Source organism: Apus apus, chromosome 12, assembly GCF_020740795.1.
Source record: "Apus apus isolate bApuApu2 chromosome 12, bApuApu2.pri.cur, whole genome shotgun sequence".
In the NCBI taxonomy this organism is placed as follows: Eukaryota; Metazoa; Chordata; class Aves; order Apodiformes; family Apodidae; genus Apus; species Apus apus.
Genome location: NC_067293.1, coordinates 1,973,341 through 1,999,726, shown reverse-complemented (window position 1 = coordinate 1,999,726; position 26,386 = coordinate 1,973,341). Strand labels below are relative to the sequence as shown.

General features: G+C 45.7%; 1 protein-coding gene across 1 annotated transcript in view; it reads left to right on the top strand.

Moving 5' to 3' along the window:
• Nucleotides 1-26,386, top strand: part of NEXMIF (neurite extension and migration factor) — a 155,613-nt gene that overhangs the window by 97,532 nt on the left and 31,695 nt on the right. Inside the window, exon 2 of the mRNA XM_051630644.1 lies at nucleotides 9,880-10,014. The gene's annotated coding sequence lies outside the window, so the exon portion shown is untranslated. The remainder of the gene's footprint in view (nucleotides 1-9,879; nucleotides 10,015-26,386) is intronic.

Genomic DNA, 26,386 nt, shown 5'->3' with positions numbered 1-26,386 from the left:
CTTTCCTTTCAGCTCACCAAAGCCCTGAATTAGTTCCTTCATTCTCCCACAAGCATGAGTAGTCCTTGCTGTAGAGTCCTCTTGCATGGAGCTTCACCAGAAGAGCCAAACTCAAGATTCAGAGTCACTCGTGCCCGAAATGCTGGGGGAATTAAAGCAGGATTTGTGCAATTCAAAAAAGGCCAAAGTAAAAAGGTGCCTCTGTGGTAAGCTGGAAGATGCTGAAATTCCCAGTAGAGTCTTGTGCTCTCCAGCTTTTTCCTGTTTAGGAGCCTGGGGCCAGGGTAGCTGATGTTCTTAGGCTGTGGATGTGTGGGTTTGACATGGTAATTTGCTGGTTTGTGGTGGCTTCTCTGTATACTTCTACCTCTTTTCCAGCTGATTTTGCTCCATTGGTTTTGTTCCATGTGCTTTGCACCTGGAGGGTTGTGGGAGATGATACTTGGGTGGAGCTGGACTCAGCAGGTACGTGGACCCAGGTCTCCCTAGCTGGGAGATGATTCTGTGATTTGCTCTGGGCATCTTGGGTTTACAGGACATTTCCAGTGAGATTTGTCCTAAAACTGGTGTATTCCTGCACAGCAGGCTGCCCAGGGCAGTGGTGGAGTTACCATCCATGGAGGGATTTAAAAGCCCTGTAGATGTGGTGCTGAGGGACATGGTTTGTGTGGTGGCCTTGGCAGTTCTGGGTTAGTGGTTGGACTGGGTAGTCTTTTACAACCAAGACAATTCTGTGATTTGATTAATTTGATCTTGATGAATTAGGGGTTTTCAACAGAAATTTTTTCCACAGGAATTTTTCTAGTAGCTCTGGTCTGAAGCTCTCGCACACTTTACTTGCTGTGAGAGGTTATTTGTTTTGCTCGGGCATCATTTGGTAGATGTTGGTGTGGACCCCTCACTGGAAAGGCAGCTGGGACAGCGGGTCCAACCCCCAGTGTCCCCAGCACAGCCATTCCCTTCCTGCGGCTGCCCCAGCTCAGAGAGGCCCTTGGGAGAGGCTGTCGGGTGGGGTGACCCGCTGGCTGCACACCTTGGCCAAGGCAGGCTGCCAGCCAGAAGCAAGGTTGACAGCATTGGGACATGAAAGGAGCCACCTGCACACCACAGGGAGGGGGCAGCATGGTGTCATGTGCAGGTGCCTGGTCACATGCACGCACATCACCTGTGCTCCTCGACGTGTTCTCACCCAGCTCAGGGCTGGCAGCTCCCAATACTTACTTTAGAGGGCAGATAGTATTTCTTTTGGAGAGTGAGCAAATGTGTATGTGCATAGTTGCTTGGGTTTTATGTCTAAGCAAGACATATGAAATCACAGCCCCCAGGCGCCTCAGGCCTGTAGCCCCTGGAAGGATGTAGCCCAATTTTTGGTCCCATCAGCCCCAATAGGATCCCTTTAAACAGCTGGCAAGGGACATTCACTCACCTGTCGTTCTTCCAAGGGTGTAACAGGGGGCTTGAAGCAGTCTCTGTCCTCGCCCCGACATGTTGGCTAGAAGGGAAGGGGAAGCCAGTCTCCAAAGCACTGAGAAAGGAAACTCGTGCTCAGAAAACCGGGCCAAAAATGCAGGATTTTTATAGCACACAAATGTTACCTATAGCTATTTATATGCCCTCCTCAAAGGCTATTTATACCCTCTTCCTGCTTTTATGCTGGAGAATATTCTTATATGTTTCTAGTGGCACCGGGATGTTCTCCAGCCATTCCCTGAGTGCAGGGCTGTGCGGTTCCAATGCCATTCCTGGAAGAAGATGGCAATTTGTGGACCGTGACCTCTGCGTTGCTTTTCATTCATTGTGGTGTGAAAGGAGAAGCTGCCATGAGAAGGTGTGATTTTTCACACTCGTAGAAAAGTGGAGACTGCAGTTCTGAGTGAAGGGGTGAGGCTGAAGCACCGAGGCCCTGTCCCTCTAATAGGGACAGTTGATGCAGTTTGTCACTTGGCTGCCCGATGAGCAGTGTGATGGTACCTTAGTCTCTTGTTGGAAAAGGTAATGGTGTTTGCAGGGTAGGTTTCATTTGCTGCTGTCTGAGCAAATTGCTGTTAACCTCAGGTAGCATCTCTGCCCATGAGGGGTGGGATGGAGCTGCAGACACACACACTGCTGCCGGGCACCAGCTTTGTAAGGTGACAGCAAGAGGGCTGCTCTTCCCTGCCACCCAACTGGAGGTGATGCTGTTCCATTTGCATCCATCATACTGCTGTCACAGCAATGAAAGCCAGGTTTGCATCTTGGATGCCTGTTGCAATGAATGACAGAAAGGGATGAATATGCCTGATAATAATAGTGTTAATAAGAGTGGAAGGAGGTAGCTCTGAGGTCAGGAGCAAGTGTTTTTGTTCCTGTTTCCTACATTGTGCAGTGGCTCAGGAGCAGTGTAAGGTTAGTTTCTTGTTCCCAGGAGCTCTGGACCCAGCCACCCTGCTGAAGGTTGCATGCTTGGCTTGCTGAATCATTGATCTAGACTGCTTGAGCAGATTCTTCATTCCTCTTAAACGCAGACTTGCACTTACAAAGCCAACAATCGTTTAACATTTCTGAGGCTGAAAGTAGCCAAATTAGTGGCTTTTGTCATCAGGGATGCTGTCTTCGTTCATCACTCTGGGAATAATGTGCAGATCCAAGGGAATATGCTATCCAACAAAGAGGATGTGAGAGGAAATTATTATTTTTTTTAATAAAGGGAAAAAAGGAAAGGTTTGCAGCTTCCTGTGCTCTGGATGAATTGGGGATGGCTCCTCTTTGGTTGCTGCAGTTACTTGGCACTTCTGTGACAGGGTTTAGAAGCTGAACTTGGGTTTCCCTGATTCACACCATGAAGTTTCCCATTTGGTCTATACTGGGCAGCATCAGTGTGCCGAGTTTGTCAGCTCCCTCTTATATGCAGGTGTGGATATTTGCTTATGACAGATAAAAATAACTGTGTTGTCTTTCAAAAAACGTCACGTCCCATTAAAATACCAGCATTGCATAGGAGATTGGTTTTGTTTTTAGAAATGCTGAAGCAATGGCTTTTTCCATGAGGCTTTTCCCTAGAGGAGTCTCCGGGATCACAGAGTGTGTTTCAGCTCTATCTCTTGCATTTGATTTTTATCTTCCTGCAGTTGTCTTTTTTTTTTTTTTACTACCTTTTATTTTAAAAAAATGTTGTAGTGATCCTGTGGGGGACGTGGTAGGCTGTTAGTACAGTGGGTGCTGTAGGGCAGAGGGAGAGATGCAGAGTTTGGGGGAAAAAATCCAATTAAGGACTCTGTGGCATGGCCATTTAGATTGGGAGTTTTTCCTGTCCCAAGCTAAACTCTTCCAAAGTTGTCTGCAAGTTTGCTGTGCCTCGGGCTCTTGCTCCCTGTGCCCACAGAGGCAGAGCTACCCACGGGGGAGACTGAGGCACATGTGCCATGTTTGGAGATCCTCTGCTTTTCTTTCCCTCCCTATTGTCGTTGTCCTTTGGCAATGCCCACAATGAGAAGACAACTTCCTTAGCGGTTTGTTGTTTTTTTTTTTTTTTCTGCAGAAAGAGCTTTCTGACTCCTCCTGAACTCGCGAATGGATTTCTCAACCTCCAGCCATCCGAGGTGTAAATGAGATGGGAGAGAGAGCTTTGCATGAATCCAATCTGCCTGCTGGCAGCCCACTGTCTGCCTGCTTAGTTTTGCATTTTTCTTCCCTAGCATGGATTTCTTTAATTTTATTTTAATTTTTTTTTCAAAATGCTCACAAATTCCATCACTAATTATTGCCAAGCCAGTGCTGTCATTGGCCTTGGGAGGTGCAGCACGAGGGGCAGGGACCCCCAAATTCCAAACAATTGAGATTTACTGGGCGACTTGGGCAAAGTGCATTTGTTGCCTTGGAAACAAATAGCAGCAGTGAACAACTAAATGAAATTTATGGAGTCAACTTCAATAAATCTTGATGATAAACGTGCAAAACCATAGATGATTTGATGAAGATCTACAGTATGCAGATGTGAGGGATGATAGCAAGTTATAGAACTGCTTCCGATGAGATTTTGGATTGCTACAGTCATGTTCCTATAATACGGGATTTTTTTGTTGTTTCTGAGGAAGCTGTTTCTTTTCATAGACATGGCATTTAATTTTAATTTCCAGCGTATCTTTTACTTTAATTGGCACGCTGGATGATTACAGTGTGTTGTTTTGTCTTTTGCAAATCCTGATTCATATCTTAATTCAGGGTAAAAATAAAATTGAGAACTGTGGCAATCTAAGGGAGCAAGAAGTGCCGCGTCGCACGCCTCCGAGAAGGGTGCAAGATTTCACAAATTAATTAAAGCATTTATGTAGGACATCTCCCTAATTCCTTGAGTGAGCATTTGTGCCCTACAGGATGGGGACAGGTTTGTGATTTTGTACTCACAGTTTCTGTGGCAGATCTTTTTTTCTCATGTGGGAAGCTCTCTGTGCGTAGGGACAGGGCGGTTGTTTAGGTTGGTTGTTTTTTTTTTCTTACAACAGGTGATATTTTCTAAAATTGATATTTTTTGTTTCTGGTTTGACCTGCGGATCGATAATGGTTTGGGAATATCCGTAGACTTGCCTGGAGACTATGTTGTAAACCTTCAACACAGCCCTTAACACAATTTGATGTTTTTTCATTAGTTCCCTTACTTTTCTTGTTACAGGGTCTTATTTTCACGATTTTCTGCCAGGTCAGGCAGCACAAGGAACCTTTGCTTCTTCCTTTGTCAGCAGGGCTGCATGGGGCAGTTCTCCTGCAGCTCCCCCAAACTGAGGGGAGGGTCTGTGGCTAGGACCCAAACCCAAGCTCAGTCTGGTGTGCAGGAGCGTGGACATTATCACCTTTAGGAAATTGCCTCCCCATATCTTAAGCCAATTTCTCTGCAGAGGCATCTTTTTCCCACTGTACCTAATTGGTGCTTTGGTTGTGATGAATATTGGAGGTCTGCCAGATGGACTGATCATATCTTCTAACCTCAGCCCTCCTTTTTCTTTCTTATCTAACCCTTTCATATTCTTGGCTTACTCCTGGAATAAGAAACTGTTTCTGAGAATAAGGACCCAGTGTCAGTGCTGTCCTTGGACTATCAGCAAGTTAAAAAAAAAGCAAGTTGTAACGTGGGGTCCTGCTCCCACCTTGGCGCGTGGTTGTTTCAGATGCACCAGATTTTCTTTGTTCCTTGGATCTACCCAGATTCAGAGCCAAGCCCAGAAGTTGCCAACTATCTTCCAGCCGATAAAGTCAGCGCTTCACCATGTCAGCCCTAATATTTTGTACAGATTTTGAAAATCCTAATGTGTATTAAGCATCTGACCTGCAAACCATCCCAGGTCTAGTAGCAGAGTTTGCAGAGTGGGCCCACAGAACCCAGCGGTTGCACGTAGATCTCACGATGCATTTTGAATTATTTCATGCTGAGCATCCTCATAACCTCAGCTGGGACCAAAATTCAAGTTTCCCTTTGATGAAGGTGTGGAAGGCTGTAAACCTGAAGGGCTTCCTGGAGCAACCCCATGCACGTGTGATGGTTTCCAAGCTGCGCTCTGATGTTTACAGAGCACTGTAGCTCTTCCCATTAACATACAACTGTATAAGACAGATTGAACTCCATTAGGAGCTAAATTTAGTGACTTGCTAACTTCTTTTTGATATGTTTTTATAATTTCATTGTATTATGACACCTGGTTTTAAATTTGCATGAGTAAATGAGCCTCTCACTAAGTCAGGTAAAAAGATTTTTCACTTACCTACCATGAAATAAGACATTAAAAAAAATAGACTAGAAAGCAATGTATCCTTGATGTATTTTGTTTGTTTTTTTTAGCTATGCTGACTGAACAGTTCTAACTATTAATGCTACAATAAAGCTGTTTATACCATTTTAACAGGCTAAATAATTTCACATTATGAAGACATTTTGTAATTAATTTAGTATTTTGTGGGGGAACCGTGTTTTTGGAAAATACAAATTTGCATTTAATTACAAATTGAATTCTAAGTTGCAACGAGTGAAAACTGGCCTTTTATGGTTCACCTCAAAATCATAAAGTCTGTGGATGGGACTAACTCTAGAGAACAACCTGAACTGGGATTTCCATCACTTCTTTATAAGATTCCTGCAGGAATGGTTAAAAATACCTGTCAGTCAGTGAAGATCCTGCAGTTGGTTGAAGAGCAGCCCGTGAGCCTTCGTTCCTGCTGTCACAGGGAGTTCCACCATGTTTCACTACCATGTATTTATGGTCTTTTAAAAAAGATACCTGAACTTTTATTGGCAAGGCCTGAGCAACTTTGAGACCTGCACTTCAAAGGTATTTTTCTGCTCTTTTTTCCTGTCTAAGGAGACCACCCAAGCTGCTGCTGCCAGTGGGATTTGGAGGATGTATCTGCAGGGGGAGGGAGGCCAGCATAGTGGTGGGGCAAGAACATCCTCTTGTTTCAGCTGGTCCACGAAGAGTGAGGAGATGGCACCAATGCTTGTTTGGTTCTGCCCTGGGCTCTGCTAACAAGCTCAGGCAGAGGTGAAAGTCCCTCTCTTAATTACCCAGCTTTTTGGCTCTCCCCATCTCTCTTGACGTCACCATTTTTAATCTGTTTGTGTTACTGATTTTTTTTTTTCCTTTCATTAATAGTGACAGATGCTTTTAATTAAAAAGAAAAGACAAAACAAAATCCTGAGTAAAACAAAAAGAATATTCTAATTTGGTGTGACATTATGAGACAGAATGGCTCCTGGCATGCAAGGTATGGAAAAGGTCATCTTCCATGGCTACAGCCTTTTGCAACGGTGGAATTAAGTTCAAACTCGGGCTGGTTTTGAAGTCTTAAGTCTCTCTGGGGATTCCTTTCATAACATCTTCGAACTGGATAACACTACAGTAAATGAAATACACTGCACTGGATTAAAGGGTTATTTCCCCTGTGTGTCAGGCTGACACAGAATACCAAACCTCAGGTTGCCTCCGAGTTGTCTCTATCTGCTGGTACCTTCTCTGCTTTACATAACAGGAGGTTTTTCAGGGAACTTTTGTGATTATTTATCCGGCTTCGCCACTCAGTGAATGTAGAACAATTTTATGCAGCAAGGAAGCAAAATAAAACAACTAAACGGGAAGGAATTTAATGGGCTTAAAAATGTGAAGGAAGCGATGCAGGAAGGAGTGGAGCTGCCTCTTCAGGTCTATTATGCTGCTCTGTAATTTATACTGAAATACAAAATATAGATCTCTGCGTTGCCACTCATCTTCAGCAGCACAGAGCTTTGCAGTAACAACAGGGTATGATATATGTTCCTGTGCTCTTATCTGACTGTACCAACAGTTAAAATTTGTTAAGGATCATTTGCAATGTGTTTTGTTGTAGAACAAATGTTCATTTTCACCCTGAGCATGGTGTACACTGCAGCTTGTGCAGATTATGCTCAGTGCTGGGTGACCAAACCGCTGCCATCTGCGCAGGGCCGGGGCCACCGTGGCCCAGCTCCAGACCACGTCCCTCCCTCCCCACGCCAGGGAGAAGATGTGAGGCTTTCAATATTGCAGCATCAGCTCCTCCAGCTCTGTTGTGGTGACATGCCTCAGCCGTGCCCAGGGTGACACGGTGGGGTGGCAGGTTGGTCTGGGGAAGGCTCTGCCTCTGAGCTCAGGAGGGCAAACTGCAGTGGGTAGGCATTGAACCAAACTGGCACTGTCTTGGTTCTTCCTTTCCCCACCAAAGCACTGAGGAAAGACCCCTCTGAAATGACAGGGAGCCTGTAAAACATCAGCTGTTCAAGAACTTTGCTGACAGGGACTTTTCTTCTCCCTCTTTGTCTCCTGCCATTTTATTTTGGCTGAGGTGGCCCAAGGGTGTCATATGGAAAACTGGAATTGTCTTGTGAAGTGTATATAGAAGATAAAATGCATCCTCTGTGTTCTTGATACACTTGGGTTTGGTAAAATAGGGCTCTGTATGTTGGTGTGTACCTCTGGCTTCTGTTCTTTGTATGGAATCTATTGTCTGGCTCAGCATCCTTCTGCACTTGGTTTTCTCTGGATGTACTTGTGGAGAAACTGCATCGGATTCCTCTGTTTCCAAGTGTTATTCACATATAAACACGCCCACACATTAAAAACACGTGGGAAAAGATAGCTTTGGGTTTCTGCTGCCCATGAGTAATTCAAATCAAGGCATTTTTAGATGTACCTCTTACTTGAAAGATCTGGGAGGAGAAGAAGCAGGGGCAGGGAATTTGCATGTCCTGCTTTTCTGGGTTGGTTGTAGGCACCCTCAGCCTCTCTGAGAGTCTGTGTCTTTCCAGGAGCTCTGAAATCTTGCTGGAAAATCTGAGACAGATTGAAAACACGCTTAGAGCCTTAGCACTTCCTCCAGATTATTTCTTCAAGTATTTAAAAATATAATTTATAGCATTAAAATAAATGTTAATGAGCCTGCATTACTTACGGCTAACAATAGTAGTTCTATTCCAATCCAGCAGCTTCGCAGGGCATTCAGCAGTAGAGGAGCTGGGTGAGGACACCTGGCTTTTTGTTTCTGACTTGGGCCTTGAAGCCTGGAACAGTTTTATTCTTTTGTGCTTTACTTTCCCAGTTCTGCTCTATAGCAATGAACAGCTTCCTTCCTTTGTTAAACCACCTAGGATTTATCAAAGGCCACTGGGCAAGCGTTAAATACTAAGGTGATTTTTAAAAGTGTTATTTAATATTATGTTTATACCTCTTCGTGGTAGCATGTATCATTAGGTGCTACTTGCAGTCACCTTTGTGCTTTTCCAAACAAATAAGGACAATCCTTGGCTCAGGTTTTGAGTTTTTTTCCCACTAGCAGGCGTGGCATCTTCTAATTAATTTTGTAAATATACTTTTTGTTTGGGGGGGTGGGGAGTGGGGGTCCTTTCAGTGTTGGGGCCTGGGACTCGCCATGCTGGTGATACTGGTTGCACGGACAAGTTGTCATGAGAAAAATAACAACTGGGGAGTCAGCTCCTCTCCTCTTCCTTCTGATTCTCAGTTACTTCCAATGACATGGTATTTTAAGGCTCTCAACCTGCTGTGTGGAGCCGACAGTGAAGTGGGGAAGGAAAAGCACAGGGGAGGTGGCCCAGGGGGCCTTAAGGAACTGCCTGGGATCAGGACATGGAGTCAGTGGGGGTGAGAGGTAGGAGGAAAGGGAATGGCAGGGATTCAACCTTGGCGTCGTGTCAAAGGCGCCGAGCCCTTTCCCGAGCAGCTGCGAACCCCGTGACTGCAGGAAGCCAAATGGTTTGTTTGTGTGTTTACATGGATATGTGGGTCTGTGGAGGGGAAAACCACTTAGCAGAAATTCTGCTATTAAAGCAGATGGTGGGAGATTAATCTGTTTTTTTGGGGGGTATTTGCTGCTACGGTGACCAAATTATTAATTCCTTCCCACCCTTTCGTCATTACAGGGTGTGGGTGAATTGCCTTTCCCGAAACTCAAACCCTTTGCTCAAAAGCAAAAAGCAAAGGGATTTTGGGGAAGCAAAAGAGTGTTTGTCAGGTTCTGTTGCTGAGGTTTTGTCACCCATGCTCCTTCCCCACCCTTTCCAGGTGCTCCTGTCTGGTCTTGACCCATTTCAGCTCCCTCGTGCACTGCCTGCCCTCCTGCAGGCCGGGGGAAGCCCCTTTGCTGTTCCTCAAATGCTGCTGGTTATGCTAGATTATTTAATTTTTTTCCTTCCATTTTAGAAATTGCTCTTTTTTTCCCCCCTGCTGTATCACTGACAGCTGCATTCTCCTTGACAGTTGTGATATTTGTATTTATGCATAAAAACAGTAGGGAGCATTTGTGTAGGTGTCACTAATTTAATTTAATTTAATCTGATATGTATAGAGAGGACTGTTCTGCACTAAAGCCATTCTCTTTATTTTACAGTCTCCATCGTCATCAAATACAACTCCTTTCGTTCTCCTCTTCCATTCACCTACCCAAAGACCAAATCTGGAAATAGTAACCAAAAGAGAAGCCCACGTCATAGACAAAGCAGGGAAAGGTTGAAGTAATTTAAGGGTAAGTAATTTTTTTCGTCCTTATTCTAACTTGAAGCTTTGTGTGTAAAGCTACAGTAGTAACTGCAAGGCTGTACAAAGAAGCTGCTTTATGTGCAAAGTGGAAAAAAAGGACTGAAATGCTGATTTGGTGGTGAAAGGAAGGTAGAGCAGCACCTTTGGCTGGTGAGAGGGTGCCCAGAAGAGTGGCGTGCTGGGGGGGTTTGAATGTTTTGCCCTATTTCTTCTCACCCTGGATCCATCTTGCACTCGTGCCCGGGTGTGAGCGGATTGTTCCACACAGGTCATGGGCTTCGTGTGGGTTTAGCTGCTCCAAAACAGCTTTGCAGTTGAGAGGGAGCTGGGAGTTTGGAGTGTCCTGCTGTGGAAGTGCTCTTTTATCATTCCCTTCTCCTTTTTCCCCTTAAATTGTTGCTTAGCTTTGGTCAGGAGCTACGGTTGATATCTTTGCATGGTGCAGGCTATTTTGGCTTGCTGCTGCTTGCTGCAATCCCCTCAGCTTCGTGGGCTCCACAGGCTTTTCCTGGAGAGCAACCTGGCAGTGCCTGCGCTGGGATTTTCCAAGGGGAAGCATTGATGGGGGCTGGAGGAGGGACAAATCCTAATGGCAGAGTGAGGACGGCCTCTTGGTGGAAATGTTTGCCTTAAGGCTTTTCTTTTGCTGCGAGGGCGGTGAATAAGAGAGGAGGAGACAGAAAATCAGCGTTTGTGGAATTCAGAAGCCTGGCTGAAGCATTAGTAATCTCCAAATGTTAGGGAATGCGTTTTTCCACCCCAGTCCCAGATCCGTGCCTGCATATATTGCATTTCCACACGTGTTCTTTCAGAGATGGACAGGATATGCATGTGCTTACATTTGAGAACTTAGCTCGAAACATCTGGGTTTTCTGGTTTATTGCTCCTTTTTTTGTTGTTGTTTTTGTTTTTGTCCCCCCTCTGCAATATTTGTCCATGCAAAATTCATATCTGGGAAGGGCATCTTAAATCCCTGCTTCTGACTCAAAAAGGGAAAATATGGAAGTGAAAAGAGAGATTGTATCATTTAAGAAATATGATTCATGAATTAATCCTCGTCTGCTACACCATCTGTGGCGTGTGTTTCAATACAAGAATCCTGTTTTTATATCTCTTTAAAAAAGCTTTCTTCTTGCTGGCTGCCTGGGTTTTCTGCAGCACTAATGGGGAATCAGCTTCTTTTTGGGAAGGGCCTGGTGATTTATCTTCACAGCCTGGGGCAGAGGCCTCTAACCCCTGTCCAAGCTTAGGTTGTCAGGGGGGATGCAGAGCCCTGTTTTTTTGGGGGGGCTGCCAGGTCTCTGTGTCACACTGTGACTTGCAGGCAATGCCCTTCCATGACTGGTTTATTGCACTGGAAGTGTGGTTGAGGATGGTGCAAGGGATGGGCAGGAGTTGCAGGCAACTGCCTAGATAATTCTGCACAGATGATAAAGAGTTGTTGCTAGAAGTGGACTGGCAGGGTATTTTGTTCTTGGTGCTCTGGAAAAGAAAGGACTGAGGTAGGTCCCCATCCTCTGTTTACTAGTAATGTTTTTCTAATCTCTGTAGCTCTGGAGAAATGGGGGTTGCCCATCACTACCTCAAATAGGAGCTGCTACACTTGGTGTCAGTGAATGATGGGGCACTGGTGTTTTTGGGGGTGACTGGAAAAGGGTCTCCTTTTTCTAATTTAATTCCTTGAACTGTTCTCCGGCTTTTTACAGGGAAGAACTTTCCCTTTTAAACAGATTTCTCAGGTTTCTATTCAGTACACCAGCAGTACCCCTGGTTTGCTTCTGGAATCAGACCCGAGATCATAGAATCACAAAATCAGTTTGGTTGGAAAAGACCTTTGAGATCATCCAGTCCAACTCTTAACGCAGCACTGCCAAGGCCACCGCTAACCCATGTCCTGTAGCACCACATCTACATGGCTTAGAAATCCCTTCAGGGATGATGACTCCACCACTGCCCAGGGCGGCCTGTTCCAGGACCTGACAACCCTTTGGGAAATAAAAAGTTTCCAATATCCAATCTAAACCTCCCCTGGTGCAACTTGAGGCCATTTCCTCTCGTCCTATCCCTTGTTCCTTAGGAGAAGAAACCAACCCCCACCTCGCTGTGTGTGATCCTTTGTCCTCCTTCATAAATGGGACAGGGCAGGACAGTGTTACATCACATGCATCCATCATTGATGCCTTTTCTGGACTGAAGTGTCTTGCTGGCTGGGATTGCCCTGTCAGTTTTCTCCTCTGCTTCGTGTGGGATGCCTGTAAAAGCTTCAGTGTTTTTTTTTATTTGTCCTGAAGGAGGATCCCAAGGTGCAGGAGGTGGTGGATGGCCATTGCCCTTGTCACAGCTCTTGGTGGCCTCAGCCCATGGCATGGTGATGCAAGTGCATGGCCACAGCGTTGTCTCTGCCAGTGTCACTAATGTGCAGTAAGTGCAGCCCTGGTGAGCTCCCAGGCCCTGGTAGTGCTGATAGATGGAGGTGATCCAGGAGCTCTACACGAGGGTGAAATACTGCGGGTTTATTGCCTCGCCATCCGTTCTGTTTTCACGCCTTTCTGCCTCCCTGACTCATTGCTGTTCGGCCTCTGCTTCCAAGTCCTGCTTGCTGTGGTAACACTCACTGTGGACAAGAGGAGAGCGTTACAGAGCTCTGGGGCTTGCAACTGCTTCTGGAGCCTTTTATTTTTCTTTTCAAATGAGCATCTAGAGCCAGGAGACGTGACAGAACACAAAACATTAGCAATACATTTTGTACAACCAGGGGTAGCGTTTTCCAAAAAACTTTCAGACCCCACAAAACCTCTGCTGGTAAAAAACCCCAAGAAAATAAACTAATTATGCCCAAAATGGGAAAAGAGAAGCAGTCAAAGCATTTTGATACACATATTCCATTAGCCGTGGTTTCTACTTCTTATTTTAAGCTCTCATTAAAATTCAGCAGCTTTAATTTAAAGGAAAAAAAAAAAAAAAAAAGGAATGTTTATGCTGAGCGTGGGCCCTGGTTTCCAGTGTAGCCCGAGTTTGTAAATGTGGGGCTCTGGTGGATCCCACCTGGCTTCTCCTTCTTCCATCCACGATGTCCTTCCCAATCGGCTCATTAGTGGCCAGGAGGGTGACAGTGCAGTGGCAGAGGACACGTGACAGCAACTGGTTTCTTGTGGAATGCTCTTGAAGAGAGGAGAAGCATCAGATTCACCAAATATTTGTTAGGACCCCAATTAAACAGCTGTTTGTTTCTCATAAACAATTATGCCAAGACAGAAATTGGCTTGTGATTGTACGTACTTTTCTGGATGGGGAAAATTAAGCAGTAATAGCTGGAAAAATAATATGGGCTATGAGATAATAGATGCCTAAGGGATAAAATTAAACAGTACTTTACAACGAAGGAAGAGGTTTTGGCAATAAATGGTTTGCATTTGACTTCTTTTTGTTTACCAGAGAACTGATGTTGTGTTGGAGAGGTTGTCCTGGGATGTCTTTTCCTATGCCTGTTTTGGAAAATAGTTGAAGGTCTTACTTTTTTTAATTCTGAGAGGGATGGTGCCAGGGCTGGGGGGCAGCTCACTCCGTCCCCACTGCCGGTGAGTCGGCGGCGATGGGAATGCACGTGGCTTTGAAGTGGGACCAGACGTTTGAAATACCACAGGGAGCCCAAAAAGCTCGGGAAGGGGCAGTAGCATCTTTGGTACCCTGACAGGGTCCAGGCAGTTTATTCTTGTCTTGCACATGTGGTTTGTGTTCTTCTGTCCCTCCGCTATGTGCTTTTCCATAGCTGCTCCATCAGCAGCCTGCTAAGGGGGTACCTTGGAAATGCCATTTTCTCCATTTCACGTGGCTTGTACCGTCATCTCCTTTGACTTGTGCACAGGGGATGTGCAGACCTGGGCCAGACCAATGCCTTGGTTGCCTCCCAGTGACTATGGTAAACCTCCCGGTGATCCAAGGACTTGGCTCCACAGCCAAGTGCCGGGGCTGGGCTTGGTTCCTCTTCACTATGTGGGAAATAAAAGCCCAATTCAGCCAGACCTACAGGTCGAGATCCAAGGTCTTTGGCCCAGGCTTATTCCTGCTATCAGCTTTTAATTTCCCAAACCTCATGAATAGCCTCCCTGCCAGGTCGGGGAGTTCCCTGGGAGAGCCCAGTGGTGCAAAGTGCTGCCATCCCCCTGTGCTGAAGCAGGACTCAGGGGTGCTCAGCACCTCTGCAAATGAGGCCAAACTGCCAAGTGCATGGAAAATGAAATCATTAAGTCGCTGTTGCATTAAGACTCTGTTTTTATTCATGGAGTGTAATGTGATTCATTTGCCCTTTTGCTCTCATGTGGAGAAGGCAGTCATCTCGTATGCATCGCTGGCTGCAGGGAGAGTTGTATTTATTTATTTTTTAAATTGTGTGTGTGTGTGAGGGAGCAGACATCTTCCTCAAGTGCAGAGCAGCCACAGAGTTGAGACTTGTCTTTTTTCTCTGTGGTCTCCAAGGCTGGTGCCTGCCATCCTGTTTGTGGGAGCCTTTAGCTCAGCTCTTCTCAAGGCCTCATGGTGATGGTGATTTCTTCTGCCCCTGCCCTGCTGTGCTGGGGCAGTGCTGGAGAATTACAGGCTCCTTACTGAGCCCCTGCACCCCACCCAGGGCCTGGGCTGAAGTCACGAGGGACACTGGCACTGTAGTGTGTTGCTGAGCTCTGGGGCCAACAGCATCCTTTGGTGTCCCACTGACACCAAGGCCCTACCAGCTCCATGCAGAGGGGTGGGTTAAGCTCTTTACCAGGGAACTAAGGGTCCCGCAACACCCACAACCTCAGGATTATGTATCTGGCATGGGATCTTGTGGATCTGTGGTGAGACATAGGATGGGACCCTGCTCCACTTGATGAATGGATTAAAAACAAGTGAGGATTGTGTGTCCTTTCTGCTGTGGGTCACCCTTTGCAGTTAACTCCTACTTGGAATTAAAAGAAGAAACGCACAACAAGGGAAGAGTATAAACAGCAAAAGAACAGAAAAATGGCAATTTAAAAAAATTTTAGCATGGGGAGCATTAACTAAGTCATAGGGTAATGAGTAAGCCAGGTTGAGTCACTTCTCCTTGTTGTGGGACAGGATCGGAGTGGTTCAGCACCACGTGTTCCATCTCTACCTGCAAAATGAGGAAGAAATCCCTTTCCAGCCCAAACAACCACAGCCAGCCCTTTTCCAGCTCAGAGCTCTGAACTCAGTCTTGCTGTCAAATTCCGAGCAGTTGCAACATGTGGCACAGCAACTGCCTCAAAGTCCTCAGGTGACCCTGGATTTCTAGAGCTGTAGGGTCATAATATGTATAAAAATCTGTATTTTGGAATCAAAAGGCAGGAGGAGAGAGTTCACTCAATGGGTTTATTTTCTTTTTTTGCCCTGTCCTTTTATTCTCTGTTTTTTTTCTCCCTTCCTCCTTACAATGTTGGGAGACAAAATCTGTCCTAGGAAGGACCAAGGAAACAAAGCCTGGGTTGCAGGCAAGGGAGAGAAGGCTGTTCTGCAGGAGGGCATGAGCTGGGTGCTTAATTTGGTGATTTTCTTATGTTTTGTTGATGTGGAGGTGTAGTAAGAATGGGTCAGGTGTGGATAAAGATAAGGAGAAAGAGTTTTCAAAAGAGCTCAGAGCCAGGAGCGTTTTGGGAAGAATGTTTTTGTGCCTCCCAATGATTTGGGTTAGACAAAAGCGGGGAGGTACTGCCGCCGACCTGCTCCGCTCTTTGTTTTCAACCAAGAAATGCACAAATCGCTGCTGATTTTGCTGAGTGGTTTCCTGCTGCTCTGTGGCTTGATGTGGAGCTGCAGTTGTTCCCAGCCTGGTTCCTGACTTGGCGGTGCCGTAGCACACACACAAAAATAAAAGGGATCAAACACTCGCTGGTGGAATTGTCGTAATTCCCTACGTGGCGCCTGATGGGAAGATGTCTGTGCCAGCACCTTCACCTTGCATCACACTTGAGACCCTGGATGGATTTGGAATAGATTCATGCCTTTTGGAGAGTTCTAGAAAGGTCAAAAACAGAAAAGAGGCTCTAAAGCAATATAGCAACCAGCTGGTTGCACTGGGTTTCATTTTACTGCCCAGGCTAACATCACGAGCCACAGTGTTAATACCGTGCCCACTGAATGCCATCCCCCTCTCCCCCCATTTTTGTCAAGAGACAAGCCCGTAGGAGGGTTTTTTTGTCCTGAATATTTTCTGCAAGGCAGTAATAGGCTTTTTTGGAGGGGATGGTCCTTGTACCCAGAGCTGTAAGGTGGGTAATTTACAAGGCAATGTGCAAATGCCAAATTGTTAGGCAGAACTGCAGCTGATTTAGAAGGCAGTTAATGCTATAAATGTGCCAAGTGCCAGTAGAGTGTTTCTACAGATGGAATAACTGGAAATATTGGAGAGATTCCAAAGGTTTAATCAAATTCAACCGTTTTTTTTTCCCTTTTTTTTTTTCTTTTTTTTTTCTTTTTTTTTTTTTTAACTGCAGAATTCTCTAAGGGATGTGAGTTGAAATAGTAGATTATTCCATTGCTTTTTGTACCGTGGAGGAGATTTTTGTTGATTAACATAAAGCACATACTTCCAAGCAAACACGTAAGTGGGTCCATAAATCAGCAACACTGCCAGAGCTTGTGCTGGTTGAGTTTATAGGGTCCATCATCTTTAGATACCTTGGCAGGAGAGTCCCTGGAAGCAAGCTGATGGGTTTTCAGTCATCCAGCACAAAGGGAGCGAGGGGATGAGGTGGTGACAGTGTCACTGGTCCTGCACTGCTATTCTGCCAGACCTGGGCAGGGTTTGGTGGGATTCTGGGCATCATGACCATCCGTTCTGTGGCTCACCATGCAGTGCTGGGCCATGCATATGTTTCTGCACAGATGCACACCTTCCTCTGGTCTTGTTGACAGCCTTTCCAAGGCTTCTTATTTAGCCAGACCATAGGTACTTGGGCATGGAGACAGTGTGATGTGGAAGGAGTATCGTGTTATCCTTGGGCTGCAAACATCAGCAGGAGCAGTTCAGAGCGGGTTTGGCCTGCAAGGAGATCCAGAGCTCCTGAGCTTGCATAGCAGGACATGCACTGTGATCAAATGTGATTTTTTTGCTCATTTATCAAAAGCAGGGGCCAGAAAAGCCCTTTGTTCTGTCCCAAGGTTAGCTCTCCCTGTCCATTCCTAAAATATTCATCCAAAGCGTGGATGAAAGTCACCAGGGAGAGTGGGGACGTTGTGGCATGTCTCAAGGTAAAGTTTTGCTGCAGAAGTGATGTGTGATCAAGCTGGGGAAGGGGTTGGAAATTATTCCACCGGGTTTCCCATGTTATTGGTACAGAAAACAGAGAGCTCATCCCCATGACTGGCAACAGGGCTTTGTTTCAGGGCCACAAACCCCTGCGGGTGCAGACCACAAGGAAGGACTGTACCAGGAGTGATGCTGTGACAGCTCTGAAGCTTTTATCTCCGGGGGTTGTTTTGAGTGACATTTCTTCAGCAGTGTGTGTATATATATATTTATGGTTTTTTGTGGATAGCCTGATTGGATCTATTAATTGCATTTATTTATTTTTTTGTAAGGGAAGAAGAGTTTCCTGCTTTTCCTAGAGTGTTTGGTATTGATTCTCTCTGCCACTCTGCAGCTGGGGACTGTCCCCTCCCAGGCATTGCCATCCTCTGCCCGCTCTCTGCGTGGACCCCTGTGTCGCTCTGTGCAGAATTTCACACTGAATAAATTGCTACAAAGCCATTAGCCTCCATGCCACAGTCTGCTGCTCCTGCCTTCCTGCACCCACCTCCACCCTGCCATTGATCCACCCCACTCTCTCCTTGCTGCAGCCAAGCCTGCCTAGTGCCACGGAGCTCAAATTGCTTTAAATGGAATGGTTTGAAAAATGGTTTAGAAATGTTCCCTCCCCTTGGTGAAACTGCCCATTCTGCCAGACAGCCGGAAGCTCCTAGTTGATTTTACCTGGCCTAAGAGTGGGGGAAGACTCTTCATTGCTTGTGGGGTTTTTTGTTTTGTTTTAAGTTAAAGTCAATGTGGAAAGTAAAACCTATGTGATTTTGGGAATTGGGCCCCTGATGAAGCTGTTGTCTATGGATCGGTGTCCTAGGTTGTATGTCATAGAGCCACAGAATGGTTTGGGTTGGAAGAGACTTAAAGATCATCTTGTTCCAACCCCCTGCCATGGACAGGGACACCTCCTACTAGACCAGGTTGCTCCAAGCCCTATCCAGCCTGGCCTTGAACAGTCCCAGGCAGGCTCACATGGCGCCTTGGCTCCTTGCTAGCTCTTGGCTTTGCCAGGATTGTGGTTTGCTCCATGCCTTTGGATCTTGTGCTGACACCCTGTGCAGTGCTCGGTGGCAGCTTTGTCTTGAGAAGCATCAGATGGTTGTTTTCCTGTTGAGTTGGTTGTGGTTGAAATAGAGGTGTTTCAGACACATGACCTGTGGTGGACTTCTTGAAAGTATTAAGCTGCTCTAATATGCCCAGGATTGGGAGGGCATCCCTCCAAGGAACTTGGGGCTGGATGAAAGGTGGTGAGCACAGCGCTCACCTACCTGGAGCTGAGGGAGACAGGGACTTTGTATCATAGACATCTGTAGATGTTTTCTGTGTGGATGCAAAAGCCCTTTGGAAGTGCTGCAGGAAGAAGGCTTGGAGAAAGTAAATAATTTTGCAGGTAGTATTGTCACCCCGAGAAATGGTTGTTTGTACAAAAGGTGCTACAGTGCTTCCAACAGCTGGTGATGTTCCTTTGTTTCTCATTCGTCATCTGCCAGCCCCTCCCCAAGTCCTCTTCACTCCAGATACACACATGAGAGCCCTTCTGAAGCAACGTTTATCTCAAGTGCTGCTATATCAGGATTCATCCATCTTTTGGTAAGATCCACACTGAATTGAAGCACTAAGAGTGGAAGAGTGACACATGCACTCTGTTCCTCTGTTCTTTGGTGTTGCTGAGAAACAGAGTCTGGGGTAGGACTTGGTTGGATTAGGACTTGGGTGGATCTAAATTTGCAAGATAAACCATTGGAGAATCTCCACACTATGGAGTGGCCTAGTTCAATGTGACAATCTGTCTGTGGGAGATGCCAAGGGTTCAGCTAAGCAACTAGAGCAGGTTTGTCCTCAGTCCCCTGATACTCGCTTAGTAGATTTGCAAATCCTTGTGGAAATCTGATTGAATTCAATCTTTTTCTGGGGTTCCTCCTTCTTGCTGTTGCCTAATGGTCCTTGGTCCTGCAGTCCCTGCCTCTGTACCACCCATTGGGTCTCTTTGTGAATACCCTGGCTGTGTATTTTCTGACACTTGCAAGTCTACTCTTGTGTTACGCTGAAAGTGGTTTGAACAGACTCCTGCAGGAATATCTTTTGTGCCCACAAACCTGTCTTAAACTCTTCTCCAGCATCTTGTCTGCAAGCAGTGATGGTATAAAAGGGCAGTAGACATATCTAGCATACAAACTCCTATTGAGTAAGCTTGTGACCTCACCCTTGTAACCTTTCTGCCCACTCTGACCTCCTCCCCGCTAGTCTGCTGATGGCAAACTCAGTGATGCTGCATCAAACTGAATTTAGGATTATCATTGTGATGCCTGGATGTGTTTCTTCTTTGGGAATAATACCTTTGGGCATTTGACGTGTAACAATAAGAATCTGAAGTTAGTGTGGTTGATGGGTCTTATGTTGACAGCCCTGAAGCTCATCCAGAGAACTTAACCCAGATGGTGCAAATGTATTTTCAAATTTTTGTTCAGAGTAGGACCACCTTTAAGACAGCAATTTCAGTCTCTGCTTACGTGTTGTCATTTCTGTTCTGTCAAGCAGGAGGCTGTTGTGGTGCTGATGTCTACAGCAGGCTCAGCAATAGGCTATCAGGAAATTCTTGCTTCACTCCTTATCTGGGTCCAGTTTGGAGCTAGAGCTGAGGTGTTCCTGCCATCATGTTGTGATCCTCGCCCTGCTTCTCATCCTCAGACTCTTCCTTTTCACCTCTTTTTAAATGTTATTACCCCAGGGGTTTCATTTCCTCTCTTCTCCTAATGATGAGAGAAGTACATTTGCACAGACAGTGTTAGGTATCTCTGCTTTAGAGAGCTTGCCCTGTGTGCCACAGGTAGATACCATCCCAAATCTTCCTAAGTCTACACGGTTGGTTCATCCTCCCCGTGTTGGAAAGGACATGACAGGGAATGAGACAAGGTACAAGCTGGAACCCACTTACCTGAGGGGCCATCTGAACTTGGGGCAATTGAGGTTTTCAAAGGCAGCATCAACAGGAGAGAGCTGGAATCACACCATCTAAGTAAATAAACCAGGATTCCCTCTTCTGGGAGAAGTGCCCTGCAGAACAGGGTTTTTAGGCTCTGTGTCAGGTTTCCCTGTTAGAGCTCCTTCACTTTTGCCTGAATGCTGGAATGATCTTTGATCCAGAGAGAAAAGGCAATGTTGCAGCCTGTGTTTGCTTTGGCCATGTAGAACAGCTCCAGAACACCCTTTTCTTTTAGTGCTTGTGGGCCTCTTCTGAAAGAGGGAAAGGTGAGTCCAAGTCACTTGGATCCCATAAACACGTCCCTGACCATCACCATCACCTCTTGCTCCCCCAGGGATGGTATTGCAGGTCTGGTCCTCTGTGTGTCTGTAAATAACGTGTTTTTTCACACTGAACAGAACATTTCTTTCCAAAGAAATAGAGAAAATATGCAGCAGAGTATCTGTCACTTCCAGTCTGTCCTGATTTTCTTTTTTCAGCTCTTTTTTCAGCTTTCTTCAGCTCAGGATGCCCCTGCGGCCAAGTTACCCACCTGGGACCTACTTCTGCTCTTCACTCTTCTCCTTCTCATTGGCACGCTGTGTGGGGCTCATCCCACAGCTCTTGGCCAGACAAGGATTTTAGTATTCAGGAAGTTGGGAAGTTTCGCTGTCTTTGGTCTAATTAGTTCATTAAGCACAAGGGAGCTTGGATCACAGTTCAAATGGCTGTAATTTGAGTGAGCTTGAGACAATATGAGAGGATTAAGTAGTAAAATTGTGTCTATTACTTCGGCCGAAAAATAACTATTCAATTTGACCTGAATATTTAATTTTCTGAATGTAAGGGTTAGATATTAATATGGGCTTGGCAAGAGAGTTCATCCCTTGCTAAACTGCTGAGAGTTCTTCATGTGCTGAGATCAGTGCTTGAAGTCAAGCACGTCTTTCCTGAAGTTCTTCTCTGAACAAATAATTGGCCTCAACAAAGAGGGGACTGGCTAAGATTTAATTGCTTATTATTGTAGGAGGTACTTTTAAATGGTCCTCTAGTCTTAAATCCTGTGGGTATCTATAAAATAGAGGTGGAGGTGGCTTTTCTCAGAGAGGGGAACTTTGAGTGTCTGCCCTCCATTACCCAGACTAGTGTCTCTGCATGTGCCAAAGGAGATCCATCTCCATGGGTGCCTTCTGCTGGGGGGTTGGCTATGGGAAGCTGTCACTGAATGAGCACAGACCAGAATTCCCTGAGAATTCAAAATAATACAGTCGGAAATTAAACCCTTTGCTTTTCTCTCTCTCTCTCCTGGTGACAGATGTTGGAGTCCAGGTATGGCAGAGTGGGCTGAACCAGCCACAGCCCAGCCCATCTGCTGCCTTCCTGCTAGCAAGGAAGCCCCAAGTGTCATTTTCCTGCTTTTACTGGTGTTGTGCAAGGCATGGCTGAGGGGGAAAAATCATTCTTTGCCTGCCTAAGATGAGTAAATGCAATATTTTATCTTTTTCCTTTTGAATATTGTATGTTTGCAGTGTATGTCTATTCCAATAAGGAAAACCAGTCCTAATTGGAACATTTTAAGGGGTTCGTGGTAAATGAGAGCAAACACTACCAGGCTCAGAAATTCAAAGGGAATTTGTTTAAAAAAATAGTGATGTTTTTAGTCAAAATGTCGGGATTTAAGGAGTGTTTTCAGTTAGCTGAAACTGGTGAGCATGGTGAGAATAAAAGGTGGTTGCTGGGTGATTGCTGTGTTAGCTGAGATGGCAGGGCAGCTGGAAAGCTCAGGTGGAAGGCCCTGGTGCCTTTTCCCTGTGCAAGAAGTCAGGTTCAAGGATCGTGTCAGTAATGGATCAAACCCACGGAGTTTTGAGACCTTTCCCACTCAGTGTTGCATTGCTGTGTATGGCCTGTGTGGGCTCCATAATGTGGCATATCAGCAGGTCCTTGCTGAAAGCAGGTATCCTTGCTGAAAGCAGGTCCTTCCTGCCCAAACTGGCTGGCTGCCTTCAGGGAGCACCAAGCAGTCACATTGCACTAGGGTGCATGCTGAGGTACCCCAGTTTCAGGATGGATAAAGTGGTTCCGACTTACCCATCTTAAGCCTTAGAAAGCTTTTGGTTGAGAACATGCTCTTCAGAGCAAAGGGACATGGAAACACCATAACGCTGACTCTGGAGTCTGGGCAGAGGTCATGCTACTGAGTGGTTTTTTTTCATTTTGGCCTATTTCTTCAGGTCTGCCTTATTTCTCCTCTAGCCTGGAGGCTTATGCTTGCTTTGTTCATGTACTGGACACCTTTAAATCAACCAGAGGATGATGCATTGGGTTTGCCAGCATTTCATTTATTTCTTCTGTGTTTGCTTCTTTGCTTGAAGACCCTCAGTAGGCAGGGGGTTAACAGCATCCTTCTGGTTCTTCCAGTTACCCCATCAGGACTGTTTAAAAATTAGCTTCTCCCCACTTACAGCACTGTAATTAGGATACAGGAGTTGTGGGGAATGATTTCACAAAGTGACTTGGTGTACTCGCCCATGCACCCCAGGGAGCCAGGCAATTATGCATACATAATTCTACTCTTTGAATATTTTCTCTTTCTCTGCATAATTTCTCTCTATTCATCTTTCCAGTGTCCTTCTGAGATAAACTTAGAAGTCTCAGCTTTCAGAATTAAAAAAAAAAAGATCTTGGGTCCTGCATGTGCACAATTTTGCATTTAAACCAGCAGCCATTCTCCAGGATGGAGCAGTGATGCTGGGGAGGAGGGTGAAGGAGCCTACAGAAGGAAGCAGGAGAAGCCCTTTGGTGCAGTAACACAACCACCAGTGAAGAGCATTTTGTTCCTGAGCTCCTGATTCATTTGCCATTGTCACCAGACAAAACTGGTGCCCTGCTTTTGACAGAGCAGGTGCTTTGTAAGGGTGAGACACTGGCACAGGTTGTCCAGAGAAGTTGGGGCTGCCCCATCCTTGGAAATGTTCAAGACCAGACTGGATGGGGCTTGGAGCAACCTAGCTGAACCTAGTGAGAGGTGTCTCTGCCCATGCAGGGGGATTGGAACTAGATGATCTTTAATATCTCTTCTAATGCAAACCATTCCATGATTCTACGTTTCTCTGGTCTTAACCATGGTCTTAAAGCCTGTGCTCTCAGTTCCCCCGCAGGGCAGTGAAAGGTCCCTTTAGCTGTTGGCAGGTCTTGGTTTCTTGCCACCATCCTGGGGCCAGCAATGGTGATGCAGTGCTCGGTCACCCGTAGGCAGTTGGAATTTTGGCTGTAAGCTAAGGGCATCACTGCACCTGGTGTTGGGAGCCTCCAGCCCATGCTGCCAGAGAGGATGTCTTCGTGTTTTACAATAGCTGCTGTAAGGAGCTGCTCTGTTTCAAACAAGAGCCTGGATTTGAGTCCCCTCAGCTTGGCTCCTCAGGGATTACGATCTGGGAGCCGGGATCCCAGGTGACCCGAGGGTGTCCCCACACAGGTGCACAGCAGCAGAGGCTGGTTTGGACCTTACAGGCCACAGACAGTTGGCACAGGCCAGGCTGTGCCCCAGGACACAACAGAGCTGACCCTTTCCAGTGCAAGTGTATTTTGGTTTCTAATATCCTGTTTATGCTGCTCTGGGTGAATTTATTGCAGCGTGATAAGCAAAACAGAAAGCAACTGCCAGCATATTTCCACTGTCGTCAGAGTCAGTTTATCTTTATAAACTTGCTGTTGACATGATGCAATTTCTCCCTCTCACAGTGTAGCTGTATAGCAGTGAAGTTGTGATAAAAGACAACTTGTTGAAGGGATCCTTTGTCATACTCCTGAATCATCTACAATTCCTTTTTTTCCCTGGTGCCAGAAGTGGGCTGGTGCTTTACAATTATACCTACACTTGATGCCTTTCTCTTCTTCTTCTTTTTTTCTTCCCTTTCTCTCAGTGATTCAAGTTCCCTATTGCACCCTCATTCTTTCCCTCTCTTTTGGTTTCTTCTTCTCCTTTTTTTTTTTATTTTATTATTTTTTTTTAATTTTGGCCACCTCCTTCTCAAGGCACTGAAGCTGTAACTTCTTTGCTGTGGTCTAAGGAAAAGCCACTGTTCTACTTCCTGAAGAAAGCTCATTGTGTGGTGCCATGAAAAAAGGTTTAAACAGCACAAGGGAATAAAGGCACCAGAATTCTCTGAAAGTTTTTCTTTTCTTTTCTTTTTTTTTAGAATTTTTTTTTAAGGAATAATACATAAGCTGCTAGGAAAGGGCAGAAATGTCTCCTGCTTCTCTCTAGTCATGCCTGTGAGGCTGTGAAATTCTAAGCAAAGCTGCTTTTACATAGGAGCTTGAAAGCTAGATCACCCCACCTCCAAACCTTTGCTGTTCTCTGCGTTACCCTCATAAGCCTAACAAAAAAATCCCAAGATTATTCCCAAAAAGCACAGAATCAAAACTCATAAGGCAGCAGCATAATTACTTGCTTTCTTTTTTGGTGCCAGTTTATAGCAATTGTATGTAAGATGCTCAAATACTTCCCAAGAGACCTCTTCAGCAGGCAGAGCTCAGTCATTCCACCCTTGGCGAGTTCCTGGAGGCTGGCAGCAGTAGCATGAGTGGTGGGTTTGGATCCTGGCTCCAGGTATATGGCAGGGACAGGCCCTCGAGGTGCTGGATCCATCATCTGGTCCAACCTCTTTTGAGGTAGGAATGCAGTTTAGGTGAGATGGTCCAGCACCTTGTCAAGCTGCGTCTTAAAAGTGTCCAGTGTTGGGGAGTCCACCTTCCCTGGGGAGATTATTCCAATGTCCAATTGTTCTCATAGTGAAAAATATTCTTCCTATGTCCAACCAGCATCTCCCCAGGAGTGACCTGCACCCATTACCCGTCATCTTTTCCATGTGAATTGATCTTCTTCGTGGCCCTTCTCTGGACCCTCTCCAGCCTGTCCACATAATTTTTGTACAGTGAGAACCAAAACTGAACACAGTATTCCAGGGGTGGCCTAGCAAGTGCTGAGTGGGTTGATGACATCTTTACTTTCGCTAGTGATGCCCTTGTTGATGCAACCCAGAACCCTCTTGGCTTCATTTGCTGCTGCAGTTCCCTTTCCCTGCTGACAGGGACTGATTCCTGCTGGCACTTGGCTGGACGTGGACAATGAATCTCCACCAGTTCAAAGTTTTATTTTAGTTTTCCAGTGACATCTTTCCTACTCCTGTGGCTTCACACAGTGCTGTGGATTTGGTGCAGCTGAAATGGAGAGAAGAGAAATTTAAAGAAACAGAATAGTTATTTTTATTGAAGCTAATAAAGAGGAAACATTCATTTTGGCCATGGCCATGTAAAAGAATGCTTTCCTTAAGCCTGAAGTTGCACCTAAACCTACTGCTGTTTCCCTGTCAACATTTCTTCTGATTTCTATTTGTGTATTTCTGTTTTTTCCCCAGTAAGTAGGCACAGTACTAAGGTGAGGATGTTTCTGTCTAGCAAAGGCACTTTCCTGGAGTGAAATGAAAATTTTATTGTTTTCTTTCCAGTATTACTGCAGCCAGTGATCCTTAGTTATTTTAGTAATAACACACAGAAGGAAAGTCACTTTATGTATTGGCATCCTTGGTAAATACAGTGAAATAAGTGTCAACTTTAAAGACAGTAGTAGTCTGGCTTGCAAATTAGGAAATGATGGAGAGTTTTTGGGTTGATGTTGTTGATGAGGAAAAGTACAGCAGCTTTACAGACAGAACTGCAGTCTCCCAGCTCTCTGGGAGCTGCCCATGAAACGTGTCTCCCTCTCTCTGCACAGGAGCTGTACAGCTCTTGTGATGATCCAACCCACAGTAATTAATCTGTGCTTAGAGATACCCTGGAGTGAGCTGAACTTCTGTAATTTCTCCTGCTTTTCCTAGTGGATTCTCCAGCAGGACACTAGAAATGTCCTCATGGAGCTGAAACACCTTCACAATGCTTTGGCTCTTCCCAGTGGAAAATAATTTAATGAGAACAGGCTCAGGCAGCTGGAGTTGGGATATGTGCCAACAGGCAGAGTGTGTCCTTCCAGCCAGGGCATCCATTGTCCTCGTCACCTTCTGTCCTTCCAGGGGCTTTGGAGACCTACCCTGCCAC